Source organism: Phacochoerus africanus, chromosome 8, assembly GCF_016906955.1.
Source record: "Phacochoerus africanus isolate WHEZ1 chromosome 8, ROS_Pafr_v1, whole genome shotgun sequence".
In the NCBI taxonomy this organism is placed as follows: Eukaryota; Metazoa; Chordata; class Mammalia; order Artiodactyla; family Suidae; genus Phacochoerus; species Phacochoerus africanus.
Genome location: NC_062551.1, coordinates 57,230,562 through 57,247,975, shown reverse-complemented (window position 1 = coordinate 57,247,975; position 17,414 = coordinate 57,230,562). Strand labels below are relative to the sequence as shown.

The window sequence follows — 17,414 nt, the reverse complement described above, 5'->3', positions numbered from 1 at the left end:
CGAGACAAAATAATGATAGTTTAGCCATTAAACAAAGTCAAGGTTCTTTGAGTTTCTCCTTACAGGCTCCAGAGAACATTCTGAGCCATGTGCTTTGAGCTGCATGGCAGGCACCAAAACCCCATCGGGGGGAAGATGCTGACTACATGGTGACCAGGCTGTAGCCGTGACACAGGCTGCTCCATCCTGCACCACCACAGGGACGGGCCTCCAGGAAATGAGAACAAACCGCCCCTGGAACTGAAGATTTACTTACATAAAAGAATCAAGACGCTGGCCGGTGGTAGCTCTTGGACCCTGTCCAGCAGGACAGACAGACATCTGGGCGGCCACAGACTTGCTGCAGGAGGGTGAGCGGCTGTGCTGTGCGCAACCAAACCCCCTTCCTATACACCCTGGGCTCTTCCTCCCCACAGTAAACCTGTTCCTTTTGTACTGGTGACGGGTAACCCAGTGGGAGAGAGGAACAGTTGGACCTCAGCCCTCCTGGTGAGCTGACTCTTTGGGGTTTGGGTTTTTTTGGGGTTTGGCCATGCCCAGAGCACAGAGACATTCTGGGGCCAGGGATCAAATCCAAACCACAGCAATGACCCAAACCACAGCAATGACAATGCCAGGTCTTTTTTTTTTTTTTTTTTCCCCTTCTCTTTGTGTCTTTTGAGGGCCACACCGCAGCATATGGAAGTTCCCAGGCTAGTGGCTGAATCAGAGCTGCAGCTGCCAGCCTACACAGCAGCCACAGCCTCGCCAGATCCCAGCCACGTCTGTCACCTATACCGCAGCTCGAGGCAACACCGGATCCTTAGCCCACTGAGCGAGGCTAGGGACTGAATCTGCATCCTCATGGATGCTAGTTGGGTTCTTAACCCACTGAACCACAACAAAAACTCCACCAATGCCAGGTCTTTAACCTGCTGAGCCATTAGGAAACTCTAATTCTTGGTTTCTTTGGATGCTAGCATTTGGTTTCTTTGGAGGTGTCATCTGTGTTTTGTTTTTCTTGTCTTTGTGGATGGGGAACGTGCCCCTTGGGGCACACTGTGGAGAAATGTTGATTATAGCTGTGAACCTATGACTACAGGGGAAAAAATGATTTAATACTGTGTGGCCACAATATTCTTTAGACTCTGAAGAAAACTGGCTAAGATGAAACTCTTGAAATTCCAGAATTGGTTCATTTTGCATATGCAGGTAGAGAAAGCTGGCTTGCTAAAATACTTTTTTCAGAATTCTGACCCTGAGAGAACAAAAATATTCCTAGGAGAAAGCCGGAAGTTAATTCTTATCATGTACCTGAAATACAAACACAATCCACTCTGCCTGACTTCGGCTTTGGTTAATTAATGGAACTTCAAAGCAAAGGGGGGAAGGGGGGAAAGAGGCTTTTTTTTAAAATACTCGAGTAAGTAAATTTAACTTATTCAAACTGTTATTTTTCAATTTTGCACATGCCAGGTAAATTGTCATGACACAATGACACATGAGGCTACTATTCCCTATCTTTCCATCTACCTGTTGTTTCTTATTAAAAGAGGGATCCTTGGAGTTCCCATCGTGGCTCAGTGGTTAACGAATCCCACTAGGAACCACGAGGTTGCAGGTTCGATCCCTGGCCTTGCTCAGTGGGTTAAGGATCCGGCGTTGCTGTAAGCTGTGGTGTAGGTTACAGACGCGGTTTGGATCCCAAGTTGCTGTGGCTCTGGTGTAGGCCGGTGGCTACAGCTCCCATTCGACCCTAGCCTGGGAACCTCCATATGCTGCGGGGAGCAGCCCAAGAAATGGCAAAAAGACACAAAAAAAAAGAAAAGAGGGATCCTTGTTTGAAAAAGGTGAGGATGCAGTTCCCGTTGTGGCTCAGTGGTTAACATATCTGACTAGGATCCATGAGGACACAGGTTCGATCCCTGGCCTCGCTCAGTGGTTAAGGATCTGACATTGCTTCAAGCTATGGGGTAGGTGGCAGATGCAGCTCACGGCTGGCGTGGCTGTGGCTGTGGCGCAGGCCTGCAGCTGCAGATCCAATTCAACCCCTAGCCTGGGAACTTGCAGGTGCTGCAGGTGATGCTATAAAAAGAAAAACGAAAACAAAAACAAAGAACCAGGGGTTCCCACTGTGGTGCAGCAGGACTAGCAGCATCTCTGCCACGCCAGGGTGCAGGTTCAATCCCCAGTCCCAACAAAATGGGCCGGAGGATCCGGTGTTGCTGCCTCGTGGGTCACAACTGCACCTCAGATCTGCTCCCTGGGTGGGGAACTCCATATGCTATGGGGTGACCACAAAAAAGAAAAAAAATTTTAAAAAAGAAAAGAAAAAAAATCAAAACAAAACCTATGCAACAATCATACAATTAGAGCTGTTTTACGATAAAGAGGGGAAATACAACAAAATGTATAAACTAATGTTTTACATTAAAATATCTGATTCATGATTATATTTTAAAATAGACCTATGAGATCTCTTTCTGTCTGGATATACATATGTCTCGTTATGATTACGTTTCTCTGTTATTGGATAATATTGTGGAGGTTGATTTGTAAGTGAGCTCTATTTAATTGGCTTAAAGAAAAATAAGTGCTAATAAATCAAACATTTCTCTTTTTTTGTCTTTTTTTTTTTTTTTTTTTCCATTTCTTGGGCCGCTCCCGAGGCATATGGAGGCTCCCAGGCTAGGGGTCGAATTGGAGCTGTAGCTGCCAGCCTACACCACAGCCACAGCAACACAGGATCCGAGCCACGTCTGCAACCTACACCACAGCTCACGGCAACGCCGGATCCTTAACCCACTGAGCAAGGGCAGGGATCGAACCGCAACCTCATGGTTCCTAGTCGGATTCGTTAACCACTGCGCCACGATGGGAACTCCTTTTTTTGTATCTTGTTAATTAAAGCACAGTTCATTTACAAGGCTGTGCCAATTCCTGCTGTACAGCAAAGTGACCCAGTCATTCATAGAATATACATACATTCCTTTTCATTAGATTACCTTCCATCACGGTCAATCCCAAGTGACTGGATACAGTTCCCTGTGTTATACCTCATTGCTTATCCATTCTAAACATAAGAATTTGCACCGAGTAACGCCAAACTCCCAGTCCATCAAACATTTCTAAATACAAAAGAAAATAACCCAAATGAATTACAAGTTCATGGGATGTGGAAAATATTCAATATTAAATTAATAGCTGGTTGAGTTCTCACTGGGGCACAATGGGATCAGTGGTATGTCTGCAGGGCTAGGATGCAGGTTTCATCCCTGGCCAGGCACAGTGGATTAAAGGATCCAGCACTGCTGCAGTGTGGTTAGGTTGCAAGTGTGGCTCAGATCCGATCCCTGGCCTGGGAATTCCATATGCCTTGGGATAGCCAAAAAAAAAAGAAGAAAGAAAAAAAGAAAATGTTTACTAAAAGTCAATAAATTCATATTATAGCTGTTACAAAATTTGTCAGCAAGAAAATTAACTTAGTGTGATATTGTCATAAATAATAAAATAGAGCTAGGAGTTCCTGTCATGGCTCAGTGGTTAACGAATTCAACTAGGAACCATGAGGTTGCGGGTTTGATCCCTGGCCTTGCTCAGTGGGTTAGGGATCCGGCGTTGCCATGAGCTGTGGTGTAGGTCGCAGACGCGGTCGGATCCTGAGTTGCTGTGGCTCTGGCATAGGTGGGCGGCTACAGCTCTGATTGGACCCCTAGCCTGGGAACCTCCATATGCCGCAGAATTAGCCCTAGAAATGGCAAAAAGACAAAAAAAAATAATAATAAATAAAATAAAATAAAATAGAGCTAAATGGTACAAAAAGTTTAGGTAAACACTTTAGAAATAATTATGTTTTTCCAGACTCTTATTAGCTTGAAACTTTAAAGTTTTGCCAAATTAACCTAAATGATAAAAATTCACTGTAAGTGTAGGTCATTTTAAACTAAAATAAAATGCAGGAACACTGATTGCTAGACAAAACTAAATTTGTCTACTTTTGCCTTCTTAAGAAAAATAAAATTGAAATATTTATCTTTTCTTTCTACCTGATCCCTCCAGAAATTAGAAACTCTCAGGTTCCCAAAAGCCTTGTCAGATGAACAAGGAAGGTCACCTCTTGACAAATCTAAAGATCTCAAGATATTTTGGGGACAAGGAGAAAACAAAAATTCACCCAAGTTTATAGAAACTGCAGCTGGAATCTGTGATAAGCCCTTGGTGAGGTTCTCCTGTCCCTGAGAGGCCTTTTAAAAGTTCAGTCTTGGGGGATCCTGTTGTGGCGCAGCGGAAATGAGTCCAACTAGGAACCATGAGGTTGCGGGTTCGATCCCTGACCTCGCTCAGTGGGTTAAGGATCTGGCGTTGCCATGAGCTGTGGTGTAGGTTGCAGACGCAGCTCGGATCCCGCGTTGCTGTGGCTGTGGTGTAGACTGGCAGCTGCAGCTTTGATTGGACCCCTAACCCGGGAACCTCCACATGCCGCAGGTGCGGCCCTAAAAAAGCAAAAATAAATAAATAAATAAATAAATAAATAAATAAAAGTTCAGTCTGGGAGTTCCCACTGTGGCTCAGTTGGCTCAGTGGGCTAAGAATCTGACTAGTATCCACGAGGATGCAGGTTTGATTCCTGGCCTCACTCAGTGAGTTAAGGATACAGCATTGCCATGAGCTGTGGTGTAGGCTGCAGGTGTGGCTTGGATCCTGTTTTGCTGTGGCTGTGGTGCTGGCTGGCAGCCGCAGCTCTGAATTGACCCCCAACCTGGGAACTTCTGTATGCCCCAAGTATGGTCCTAAAAAGAAAAATAAAGTGCAGTCTGAGATTCCTTATGAAAAGTTCCAAAGCAACCAATTAAAAAAGCCGATGTGATCAATTAACCAGACTTATTTTGCAAACACATTAATTTGGCCATATTTGGTAAAAATGAGGATAATTTTGGAGAGAAAAAGATTACATTTCAATAGATGTTAAATTCCAGTTTTGTTCATAGAAATCAGTACTCACTGTCTAAAACTCCTGTCCCCAAATAGGTCTTTGCTGCTATGGTACATTATTGTAAAGTTTAACTGAATTATTAAAAGATATTCTAGGAGTTCCCGGAATGGCACAGCAGAAACGAATCCGACTAGGAACCATGAAGTGCAGGTTCGATCCCTGGCCTCACTCAGTGGGTTAAGGATCCAGCATTGCCGTGAGCTGTGGTGTAGTGTAGGTCGCAGATGCCGCTCGGATCTGGCGTTGCTGTGGCTCTGGCGTAGGTTAGCAGCAATAGCTCCGATTAGACCCATAGCCTGGGAACCTCCATATACCCAGAGTGCAGCCCTCAAAGACAAAAGACAAAAGACAAAAAAAAACAAACAAAAAAAGGGAGATATTCTAAGCTTGCTTCTTTTTATTTATTCATTTATTTAGGCTGTACTCAGGGCACATGCAGAAGCTCCCAGGCCAGGAGTCAAAGCTGCACCACAGGAGTTCCCTTTATGGCTCAGCAGTTAACAAACCCGACTAGGATCCATGAGGTTGCAGGTTCGATCCCTGGCCTCGCTCAGTTGGTTAAGGATCCGGCATTGCCATGAGCTGTGGTGTAGGTCACGGATGTGGCTCGGATCTTATGTTGCTGTGGCTGTGGTGTAGACTGGCAGCTGTAGCTCCGATTCAACCTCCAGCCTGGGAACCTCCATATGCCGGGGATGCAGCCCTAAAAAGCAAAAAAAAAAAAAAAAAAGCTGAGCCACAGAAGTGACAATGCCTGATCCTAAACCCACTAGGCCACCAGGGAACTCCTCTCAGCCTGTTCTGAAGCTGATCACTGTAATCTATCTTTGGATAAAGATCAGATGCCCCATGATCTATAACTAGCAGATTATACATACTGGAAAAAGCATCATTTAAAGAACTGTCCCCGATGTAGATGAAAGGCCACTTATCAGGCATTCTTTTTTTTTTTTTTTTTTTTGGCTGCACCCATGGCATATAAAAGTTTAGGCCAGGGGCAGCAGTGACTAGAACCACAGCCATGACAACACCAGCTCCTTAACTGCTAGGCCACCAGGGAACTCCTTACCAGGTAAAGTACATCATGCACCAAGAAATTGAAGGTAATTAACTCTTAAGTACTTACTCCTCCCTTGAGAAGAGCCTTTGCTCTTCTACAGACTGGTCCATAGAAAGGACTGCTGACCCCAAACAACGTTTACACTAGGATGGGAAGAAAACAACGCTGGAGGCAGGCAGGAGACCCAAGAACGCAGACCAGGCCTGTGTGGCTACTTTAATTGGACCATGTACCAGAGGTCTGTCTCCCTGTCAAAACTGAAAATTACTGTTTGACTTCTAATCATGCTGTTGCCCGGAGTGTTTAGGAGAGGAAGATCATTTACTTGTTTTTTGTTTGTTTGTTTGTTTTTTAATGGTAGCATCTGCAACATATGGAAGTTCCCAGGCTAGGGGCTGAACTGGAGCAGCAGCTGAGGGGCAGATGGCAGCTGGCGGCAAATGCCGAAAACTGAATTGGGCAAGGCCAGGGGTTGAACCTGCATCCTCACAGAGATAACACTGGGCCCCTGACCTGCTGCGCCACATCGGGAACTCCAGAAAATCATTTTCTAAGGGACTTTTCACAGTGTATGACTGCTCCTGAGATATGCCAGTGCCCGCTGTATTTAAGTCTATTGCTGAACGCCTGTGTACAGTGCTAATGTGACAACTGTGTATGATAACATGGAAATTTTCCCATGCTAAGGTATGGGGGAGTCATTCTGGCTCATACATGATTTAATTTGAGCTTTAAGCTAACCGAAACAGCCTGTTTGTGGCCTCTGAAACCTGCGCTGTACATCTGCTTTTGCCATTAAGGAGAAACGCATGAAGAAAATCAGAATAGAGTAATTGTGGTTCTGACATTCGAAATCAAGTAGGTGGCCACTGTGGGTTCAGACACATTCCTCTCTTACCAAGAACTGGCGTTTTCAAAATTCTATTAGATGGAAGGGCACCACCAGCCGTTCTCAAAAACAGCAGCTGTTAACAGCTGCAAGCTGCAACTTTACGGTTTCAAGTTTTCCTCATATCCCACTTTAGATACAGCCATGAAACAGCTCAAGCCATAGCCTCCCAGCAAAAGACACCAGATTTTTCAGCCAGAAGAATATTAGCTAATAAAGCTGCCTTACATTACAGTTTGGCATTAAAAAAAAAAAAAAAAAAAGAGAGAGAAAAACAGAGACCAATAGCTCCTGCTATGTATAATTAATACCCTGGGACAAGTTAAAACCCATATATAAAATACTTCAAAAGGCTACTTGGTTACTGAATAGTTGTAAAAAAGCAACATTCCAGGACTTACTTTCCTGGTTGCTGTCTGAAATAGAAAGACTCTTTTGAGAAATGCTATAAGGGTGTATTTGATCATGAACCTCAATATAACATGTCCACTACTTTTTCAATGTTTGTCCAGGTGCTGTAACAACATAACCAAAAAGAGGAGTAACAACACTATGGTATAAAATAGACGATGAACGAGAACCTACTGTGTAGCACAGGAAAATCTACTCAATAGTTTGCGATAACCTATATGGGGAAAAAAAGAATGGATATATCTGTATGGATGACTGATTCCTTTTGCTGTACGCCCAAAGCTAACACGACATTTGTTAAGCCAACTATACACCAATACAACTTTAAAAATAAAAATAAAAAGTAAAAAGGATACAAACGTTCAGGTAGGCAAGGTGAGTAAATTCTGGAGATCTATACATGGCATGGGGACTACAGGTAAATATACTGTCTTGTATACTTGACAGGGGCTAAGAGGGTAGATCTTAAGTGTTCTCACAGCACACACAAAAAAAAGAAGAAAATGATCAATAAGGCCAGGTAGGAGTTCCCGTCGTGGCGCAGTGGTTAACAAATCCGACTAGGAACCCTGAGGTTGCGGGTTCGGTCCCTGGCCTTGCTCAGTGGGTTAAGGATCCGGCGTTGCCGTGAGCTGTGGTGTAGGTTGCAGATGCGGCTCGGATCCCGCATTGCTGTGGCTGTGGCATAGGCTGGCGGCTACAGCTCCGATGAGACCCCTGGAACCTCCATATGCCGCGGGCGCGGCCCAAGAAATGGCAAAAAAAAAAAAAAGGCCGGGTAATGGATACGCTAACTAGCTTATGATAATCATTTCACAATATGAAAACATATATGAAACATTAAGTTGTATTCGTTAAATAGGTAAAATGTTTTACAGTCAATTCTACTTCAATAAAGCTCTTAAAAGGAAAAAAGAAAGACAAGCAGTGTTTTCAGGATACAAAATACTGTTGCGAGGCTTAGAACTAGAGATTACTTCCAGTTCTGCCCATTTGCTGAATCGAGGCAGGATGACACCTCATTGCAGCAGGAAGCGGCCGGGACAGTCTATGTCCTGTTCCTTCAAAGAGTTAGATGAAGGTAAAACAGAAATGGTAGGCGTTCCCTGGTGGCCTAGCAGTTAAGGATCTGGCATTGCCACGGCTGTGGCTCGGGTCCCTGCTGTGGCGTGGGTTCGATCCCTGGCCCGGGAACTTTCACATGCCGTGGGCACAGCCAGAAACGAACACACAAACAAACCAGAAATGGTAACGAAGACGGAGTGCCTCTGCCAGGTTTATGATTTAGCTCTCCATCCAAAACGTGGCTCCCTTTCCTCGAGATTGAGGAGTCAAAAAAACGGGGAGAAACTGTAACCAAGCAGGACCTTAGGGGACCTTCCCAGAAGAGGCCCTCCTCCACGTCCTGCACCTGCCTTTTGTCTGCAGAAAAACTTTACTCAGGAAGCGGGATGGACTGGGAACCTGGGGTTAACAGATGCCAACTATTGCCTTTGGAGTGGATAAGCAATGAGATCCCGCTGTGTCGCCCTGGGAACCCCGCCTAGTCACTTGTGATGGAACATGATGGAGGATAATTCAAGAAAAAGAATGTATACATGTATGTGTGACTGGGGCACCTTGCTGTACAATAGAAAACTGACAGAACACGGTAAACCAGCTATAATGGAAAAAATAAAAGTCATTTTAAAAAACAAGCAATTTTAACACAAATTTAAAAAAAAAGGAAAACTTTATCCAAAGAATACAGTTCATCAGAGAAGGGAGAAAATGCGGAAAGGACAACACTCAAGCCAGACAAAATAGTTTTTGTTTGTTTGTTTGTTTGTTTTTTGCCTTTTCTTGGGCTGCTCCCACGGCACATGGAGGTTCCCAGGCTAGGGGCCCAATCGGAGCTGTAGCCACCGGCCTACACCACAGTCACAGTCACAGCAATGCGGGATCCGAGACGCATCTGCAACCTACACCACAGCTCATGGCAACACTGGATCCTTCACCCACTGAGCAAGGCCAGGGATCGAACCCGCAAGCTCAGGGTTCCTAGTCGGATTCGTTAACCACTGCACCACGACAGGAACTCCAAAATAATAACTGTTCAGCCATTAAACAAAGTCAAGGAAGGACCTTTAGTTTCTCCGCAAGGGCTGTGACATCCTGAGCCATGTCCTTTGAGCCATTTGGCAGTGGCTGAAATCCTCGCCAGGTGGAAGACATTAATTCCATTTCGCCCACAAGCACGTGGACCCCAGACCAACAGGAACCAGAAGGTTGGTGCTGACCCCCGACGGCCTCACCACCCAGCCACCCCAAGTATGTCCGTGAGCTGATCACACCCCACATAAGGCCACTCCCTCAAAGTGGCCAGGGAGTTGGGGCCTTTTAAGCACCAACCCCTGGACTCCTGGCTTGGTGCCTGCCACAAACGCACTTTCCTTCACCCCAACCTGCTGTCAGTGGATTGGCTATACTGCATGCAGCCAAGGGGATTCAAGTTTGGTACAGTAACAAACCCGACATCTCCCGGGCAAACGCCCCAAATCCTCTTTTGCGTCTTTCTCAGTGGATCTGAAATTTTCTTCATCTGTAACCTAAAATGCTAAAAACAAACAAACAAACACCAGAGGGAACCCACAAAATGGTCTCTGAAATTGTCCCTATGTTACTACTCCATATTACTACTCGAACTGCATATGATTCTTTTTTTTTTTTTTTTCCTCTTTTTAGGGCCACATCCGAGGCATATGGAAGTTCCCAGACTAGCGGTCGAATCAGAGCTACAGCTGCTGGCCTACACCAGAGCCACAGCAATGTGGGATCTGAGCCACATCTGCAGTCTACACCACAGCTCATGGCAACGCTAGATCCCCAACCCACTGAGTGAGGCCAGGGATCCGCATCCTCATGGACACTAGTTGGTTTCGTTTCCGCTGAGCCCCGGCGGGAACTCCTTGCATGATGATTCTTGACCTGCCAAAACACCTGAGAAAGGTCAGCAGTGGAAGGGATGCTGTGGGGCACCCCTTTGATCTGTCACCTAAAGACAAAGCACTCATCTTCCAACACCCAAAGATCCCTATGCGCTCAGCTCAGGCCACACTTTTAACAGCACTGGAAGAAAATGCCTTTTTTTTCTTTGGTCTTTTCTGGGGCCGCGCCCACCGCATATGGAGTTTCCCAGGCTAGGGGTCTAATCAGAGCTGTAGCCACCGGCCTATGCCAGAGCCACAACAACACCAGATCTGAGCCGAGTCTATGACCTATACCACAGCTCATGGCAACGCCGGATCCTTGACCCACTGAGCAAGGCCAGGGACTGAACCCGAAACCTCATGGTTCCTAGTTGGATTCATTAACCACTGAGCCACGACGGGAACTCCAGGAAAATGCTTTTCTTTGCCTACATCTACTGCCTTCATTCCTTCTTGGGTTGGATCATGAAATACCCAAAGAAACCAACGCACAGAAATCTCAGGATCAGCAGTTCTGTCCCAGGGAACCCAGGCCATGACACTGAGGCACCCCAAGCCATGCAATGCTCCCCCAACTACACAGAAACGCAACTCCAGGTGCTCCGGCCAGAACTGGGACATCACTTGCTGCCAGGTCCACACACCCCTTGAGCCTCCATATGTCCTTCACTGGGCTCATCTCGATGCCCGCACCTGCTGCCATACCTCTCCTGCAGACCCCTCCAGGCTCCCCTCCAATTCCCCCATTTCTCTACCTCTCCTCCATGCGCTCACGGGCCACCAGGGCCAAAAGGCACCAGGACTACTCAGCAAAGGTATCTCAGTAAGAATAGTCAGAAGCTGCCACCCAAAGGACACTGAGCATTCAGCATGAAGGTTAAAGAGTCGGCGCTCCTGGGAAAACTTACAGCAACCTGGGACGTGATGGAGTGCCGTTACAAAGGCATTTCAATTCAGTGGTGAAGTCTCCGATTGAGAGGGTCCCCAGTTTTCGTCTCCTGTTCTCTCCACGCACAGGCAATAAAGACACCCTAGTTCTTTGAGGGGAGATGCTTTCATGCCCCCCGCCCCGAGGTTCCAGACTTCTGCCCTCCCTTAGCACACCAAAATCACCACCCCTGACTGTGAGCAGATGAATGGCTGGAAGGCAAGAGCTCCCGTCCAAGGAAGGAACTGGTCCCTGGGTGTGCACAGCCTGGAACCCCTGGGGTTACAGCAGAGCAGTGACACAGCAGATTAAACATGGGGACACCTCAGTGCACTGCAGGTGGACACCAGTTCGGTAGGGGTTTTTATTTTATTTTTTGTCTTTTTGCCACTTCTTGGGCCGCTCTCGCGGCATATGGAGGTTCCCAGGCTAGGGGTCAAATCGGAGCCATAGCCACCAGCCTATGCCAGAGCCACAGCAACACCACATCCGAGCCACATCTGCAACCTACACCACAGCTCACGGCAACACGGATCTTTAACCCACTGAGTGAGGCCAGGGATCCTAGTCGATTCCTTAACCACTGAGCCACGATGGGAACTCCATCGGTAGGGGTTTTTAGGACTCCCTATGTCTTCTGGCTCTCATTTTTGAGCAATTAAGTAGCCACATGGGTAAGGATCCATTACAGCTGAAAGGTCCAAAACAAATGTGGGAGCATCCTCTTCACCTACCCTGGTCCCTTGACGCTCCCTGAGGATGACTCAGCCCAACCACAGTCCTAGCATCAAAACACGTCCCCACAGTGAGATGCTGCAGCGACCCTGGGAGGAAGAGAGACGCTGTGAGCCCATCAAGGAAGGGAAAACAGGAAGACTCCAAATCAATGGAAAAGAGCATTTCTTTCTTTTTCTTCCTTCCTTTTTTCCCTACACCCACAGCATGTGGAAGTTTGGGGGGCAGGAATTGAACCTAACCTGTCACAGCAGTGACAAAGTGGCTACAGGGACAACGTTGGATCCTTAACCTGCTGCTCCACAAAGGAACTCTGAAAACGGAATTTTTTTTTTGTCTTTTTTTGTTGTTGTTGTTGTTGCTATTTCTTGGGCTGCTCCCGCGGCATATGGAGGTTCCCAGGCTAGGGGTCTAATCGGAGCTGCAGCCGCCGGCCTACGCCAGAGCCACAGCAACGCGGGATCCAAGCCGCGTCTGCAACCTACACCACAGCTCACGGCAACGCCGGATCGTTAACCCACTGAGCAAGGCCAGGGACTGAACCCGCAACCTCATGGTTCCTAGTCGGATTCGTTAGCCACTGTGCCACGACAGGAACTCCTGAAAACGGAATTTTTTTTTTGCTTTTTTAGGGCCACACCTGCAGCATATGGAGGTTCCCAGAGCTACAGCTGCCAGCCTGCACTGCAGCCACAGCAACGCAGGATCTGAGCCGCGCCTGTGACCTACACCACAGTTCATGGCTCAGCAGGTAACGAACCCAACTAGCATAGGGTTTGATCCCTGGCCCCGATCAGTGGGTTAAGGATCTGGCGTTGCCGTGAGCTGTGGTGTAGGTCGCAGACTCAACTCGGATCCCGAGTGGCTGTGGCTATTGTGTAAACCAACGGCTGCAGCTCTGATTTGCCCCTAGCCTGGGAACTTCCAGATGCCACAGGTGTGGCCCTAAAAAGCAAAAAAAGAAAAAAGAGGAGTTCCCGTCGTGGCGCAGTGGTTAACGAATCCGACTAGGAACCCTGAGCTTGCGGGTTCGATCCCTGCCCTTGCTCAGTGGGTTAACGATCCGGCGTTGCCGTGAGCTGTGGTGTAGGTTGCAGACACGGCTCGGATCCTGTGTTGCTGTGGCTCTGGCGTAGGCCGGCGGCTACAGCTCCGATTGGACCCCTAGCCTGGGAACCTCCATATGCCACGGGAGCAGCCCAAGAAATAGCAACAACAACAACAACAACAAAAGACAAAAAAAAAGAAAAGAAAGAAAATTCCATTTTGCCACAGGTGCAAAATCATTGACATCTTTGCCAAGTACCATCAAAATAGTCTAAAATTATTTACTAATTACCAAAGAACTTGCCCAAAACATAAGATAAAGTGGAGACAGGAGGCAGGCCTCAAACAAACCTTAAACACTAAAAGAAGTATTTTGTAAATTTTTTCTTGTAAAATTCTGATGTGAAAGTTAAAAAAAACTGAGAATATATGATATTAACTGCATGAGTTGATTATACAAGACCACCAACGCTTATGTCAGAAGTTTACAATCACTTATAGGGAAGCAGAAATGCAACGAAACCAAGATTTATTCCAAGCGACAAGAAGAATTAAATGTAAAAAAATGAGACAGAAAAAAGTGAATCCACCAGAAACTCGTTTAATGTTCCTTCAAAGAGGCCTCATCTAGAGGCAGAGGCAGTCATTTCTTGCCCCAGGCTCCTCGTCCTTGTCCTCTCTCCCAGGTCAGGAAAAAGGAAAGGGGGGGTGACCACAGACTGTCTTGAGTCAAGTCACTGCCCTCTGGCTGACTAGGGACTGGAAGTGGAAGTTAGCCTCTCATACAAGCAACTGCAAAAGGCCAAAGCCTCATGGCAAGGTTTGCAATGCTCATCCTCATCTGCCTAATTGAAGCCAACAAATTTTAAGTTTACTGCATTCTGTGGAGTTCCCGTCATGGGTCAGTGGTTATTGAATCTGACTAGGAGCCATGAGGTTGTGGGTTCGATCCCTGGCCTCCCTCAGTGGGTTAAGGGTCTGGCGTTGGTGTGAGCTGTGGTGTAGGTCACAGATGCTGCTCGGATCTGGTGTGGCTGTGGCTGTGGTGTAGGCTGGCCACTACAGCTCTGATTGGACCCCTAGCCTGGGCACCTCCATATGCCGCGGGTATGGCCCTCAAAAGACAAATAAATTAATTAATTAATTAACTACATTCTAAAGCCGCAAGTCAAACATCACAACTTAAATCACCCACATCCAAACATCCCACCACCCTCCCGGATCCAGTCTCCCCTCTACCTGCACTACTATGTGTTTCCATGTTATCCTGCTTATCCGGCTCCCTATTTCATCTGTCTCTTTTTGTTCCCCTCTGCTCTCCTGTTGACTCTGCCCTCCTCTCGATTCCTTCCCTCACTCCTGTCCTGCCCCACTCTGCATCTTGTTCCCCTCTTTTTTAATGATTAAAAACTAAAGTATAGTTGATGGAGTTCCCGTCTTGGCGCAGCAGAAACGAGTCCGACTTCAAACCATGAGGTTGAGGGTTCGATTCCTGGCCTTGCTCAGTGGGTTAAGGGCTAAGGACCCCGAGTTGCGGTGAGCTGTGGTGTAGGCTGCAGACGAGGCGATCCGAGATGCTGTGGGCTACAGCTTCGACTCAACTGTTAGCCTGGGAACCTCCATATGTGGAGGTGTGGCCCTAAAAAAAAAAAAATTTAGGGAGTTCCCATCGTGGCGCAGTGGTTAACAAATCCAACTAGGAACCGTGAGGTTGCAGTTAGGTCCCTGCCCTTGCTCAGTGGGTTAACGATCCGGCGTTGCCGTGAGCTGTGGTGTAGGTTGCAGACGCGGCTCGGATTCCGCATTACTGTGGCTCTGGTGTAGGCCGGTGGCTAAAGCTCTGATTCGACCCCTAGCCTGGGAACCTCCATATGCCGAGGGAGCGGCCCAAGAAATAGCAAAAAGACAAAAAAAATAAAATAAAATAAAAATAAAAATAATGCTGCTTTCCACTAACCTTTCTCATTGTCCTAAATCTCTGTATATTTCTGCCCCTTTCTTCTCCCAACTCTGCTCTCTCTCTGAGTTCAAGGCTGCATTCCCTCCCTCCCCACTCACTCTGGCCCCCCAGTGGCCATGCTTCCTGCCTGCTCTCCTTCTGCCTTTGCTTGGAGTGTCACCCTAAGACATGAAGCTCTGAAGCCCACGGTTCCACCTTCTATCCTCTCCCCCAACTCTGGGTGAGGGGCCTCACCGCTGCTTCGGCCCCGCTGCCCCTTCTACCGCTAATTCAGGGCCTTTTCCCCTTGTCCTTCTCCAATCCCGCCAAATTCTGCTTCCAATTCACCTATCTGATCCACCTGCTACTTTTTTTTTTTTTTTTTGTCTTTTGCGGCCTATAGAGGTTCCCAGGCTAGGGGTCGAATCCGAGCTGTAGCTGGCAGCCTACAGCACAGCCACAGCAACGCGGAATCGGAGCCGCGTCTGCGACCCACTGAGCGAGGTGAGGGATCGAACCCTCAACATCCAGGTTCGTTAACCGTGTTCGTTAACCACTGAGCCACAACGGGAACTCCATGATCCACCTACTACTTTCAAGACTTAATCTCTTTCATGTTACTGTCCTCTATGTCCCCATAGGTTCATCATCATTCATTCCTCCTCTTGGTCGCTTTCTGTCTTTGCTTCTCTGGATCCCCCTTGCTCACACCTTTACAGAGATGGTGACTGAATAAAATCCCCCGCCTACTGGAAAAGCACATTTTCCAGGGGGTGGGATTTAAGCCTGAAGACTTTAGGTGCAGAGGTCAACCCCCCCCCCCCCGCCCCGCGCCGCGGGATGCGGGGAAGGGCTGACGACGCAGGGGAGACCTGCGGGGCAGAAGGACCGGCCTGAGGGGACGCGAGGACAGAGGTGCTGCAGGGAGGGTGTCTCCCGGAGAGGGCGGGTTCCCGAATCCCAGGACCAGGGCGAGGACGCGGCCTCTCCGGGAGCGGGGCGACCGGCGCTGCCCCCAGGGGCGGGGAACACGGCCCTCTTCGCCGAAGAGGACTTTCCAGGGAGATAGTAAACCGTTTTATGAAGACAAACGACGGGAAAGGTGGCATCTACGTGGACCGAAGGCAGAAAAACCAAGGGCTCCGGGAGCAGGCACAGAGCGATTGCAAAACCAATGGGAATACCCGACCTGTAGCGGCGACGTCTGGATTTATTTGGGAAGAGGGGCGCGAGCTGGCTTTTTCGAACCGTGGAGGCCCCCACACCCTGAGGAAGGAGTACAATCACAGATTTGTGCGAGAATGGAGAAACTTACCCCCCGCAGCGTGACCTTCACTCCCCGCTTCCGGTTCCCTAAGAAACTGCGCAGGCGCGGAGTTAAGGGGCGGGGCCTGGGGGAAAGGATCCCGAGAGGGTGGGGAGGGGCGGGGCCTCGGGGCTCCGAGAGCCCGGGGGAGGGACACGGGCTTCGAGTTGAGGTTGCTTCCTGGAGCCTCCGAAGTGATGGTTCTGTTGCTGTTTGGACCGTTAGCATACTTGGTTGAGTTTCTTTTATTGGCTTCACTCGGGGCATAAGGAGGTTCCCTGGCCAGGGGTTGAATGCGAGCCGCAGCTGCCACCTACGCTGGGCTGGGGATGGAACCCAAGCCTCCGTAGGGACCCCAGCCCCTGCAGTCAAATTCGTAATTCACTGCGCCACAGCAGAACTCCAAGAACAGTTTTAAGGTAAAAGCTTTCGGTTGTGTGGGCCCCTAGTCGGAATGCTTTCAATAAAAAGCTGTGGTTTTGGGGTTTGTTTGTTTTTTTTTTTTTTTTTTGGCAGGCTTCACAGCCTGTGTTCCCGGGCCAGAGATCACACCTGCGCTGCAGCTGTGGCAACGCTGGATCATTAACCCGCTGCATCACAGGCAACGTGCAATAAAGAGCTGTTTTTGCCTGGCTGGTGGTTCCTAGGTCCCGCTCCTGAGGTTGGAGCAATTCAGTGATTGGAAACGTGGGTCGCCAGGTGGCTGCTGTGGGGAGGTCTTTGGATCTGGGAACATTTCCTGCCAGCAGCACTAATTAAAGCAGTGTGAGGAAACAAGAGCTGGGCTTGTCTCTTTTACAAGCTAGAATGAGAAATATAAAAATTCTCCCCAAGCAGAATGGGCCATTTCATACCGACATCCTACAGAACAGCTGTTTCATTTCTATTCCTCTTTCACCCAGAGGAAAAGCTCAAAACTGCTCAGTTCCAGAGACTTGGGGACAAAACATGGGGTCTGAGACTGGAGGACAAAGGCATGTGATAATATCCCTCACTAACCATAATTTTCAAAAGAGCACTACATTCAAAAAACATTGTTGTAAGTTGCAGTTTTTCATTGTTCCTATTGCTCAAGTTTTATTTGCCTTTTAAATCCACCCAGTTTTATTTAGATGTACTTGACACACATTGTTGGGTGAGTTTAAGTGGCACAGGGAA

General features: G+C 47.9%; 1 protein-coding gene across 1 annotated transcript in view; it reads right to left on the bottom strand.

Annotated features, from left to right (window-relative positions):
- LOC125132679 (zinc finger protein 616-like) overlaps nt 1–16,306 on the bottom strand; it is a 43,609-nt gene extending 27,303 nt beyond the window's left edge. The window contains exon 1 of the mRNA XM_047790253.1: nt 16,266–16,306. The gene's annotated coding sequence lies outside the window, so the exon portion shown is untranslated. The remainder of the gene's footprint in view (nt 1–16,265) is intronic.
- Between the last annotated feature and the right edge of the window lie 1,108 nt (nt 16,307–17,414).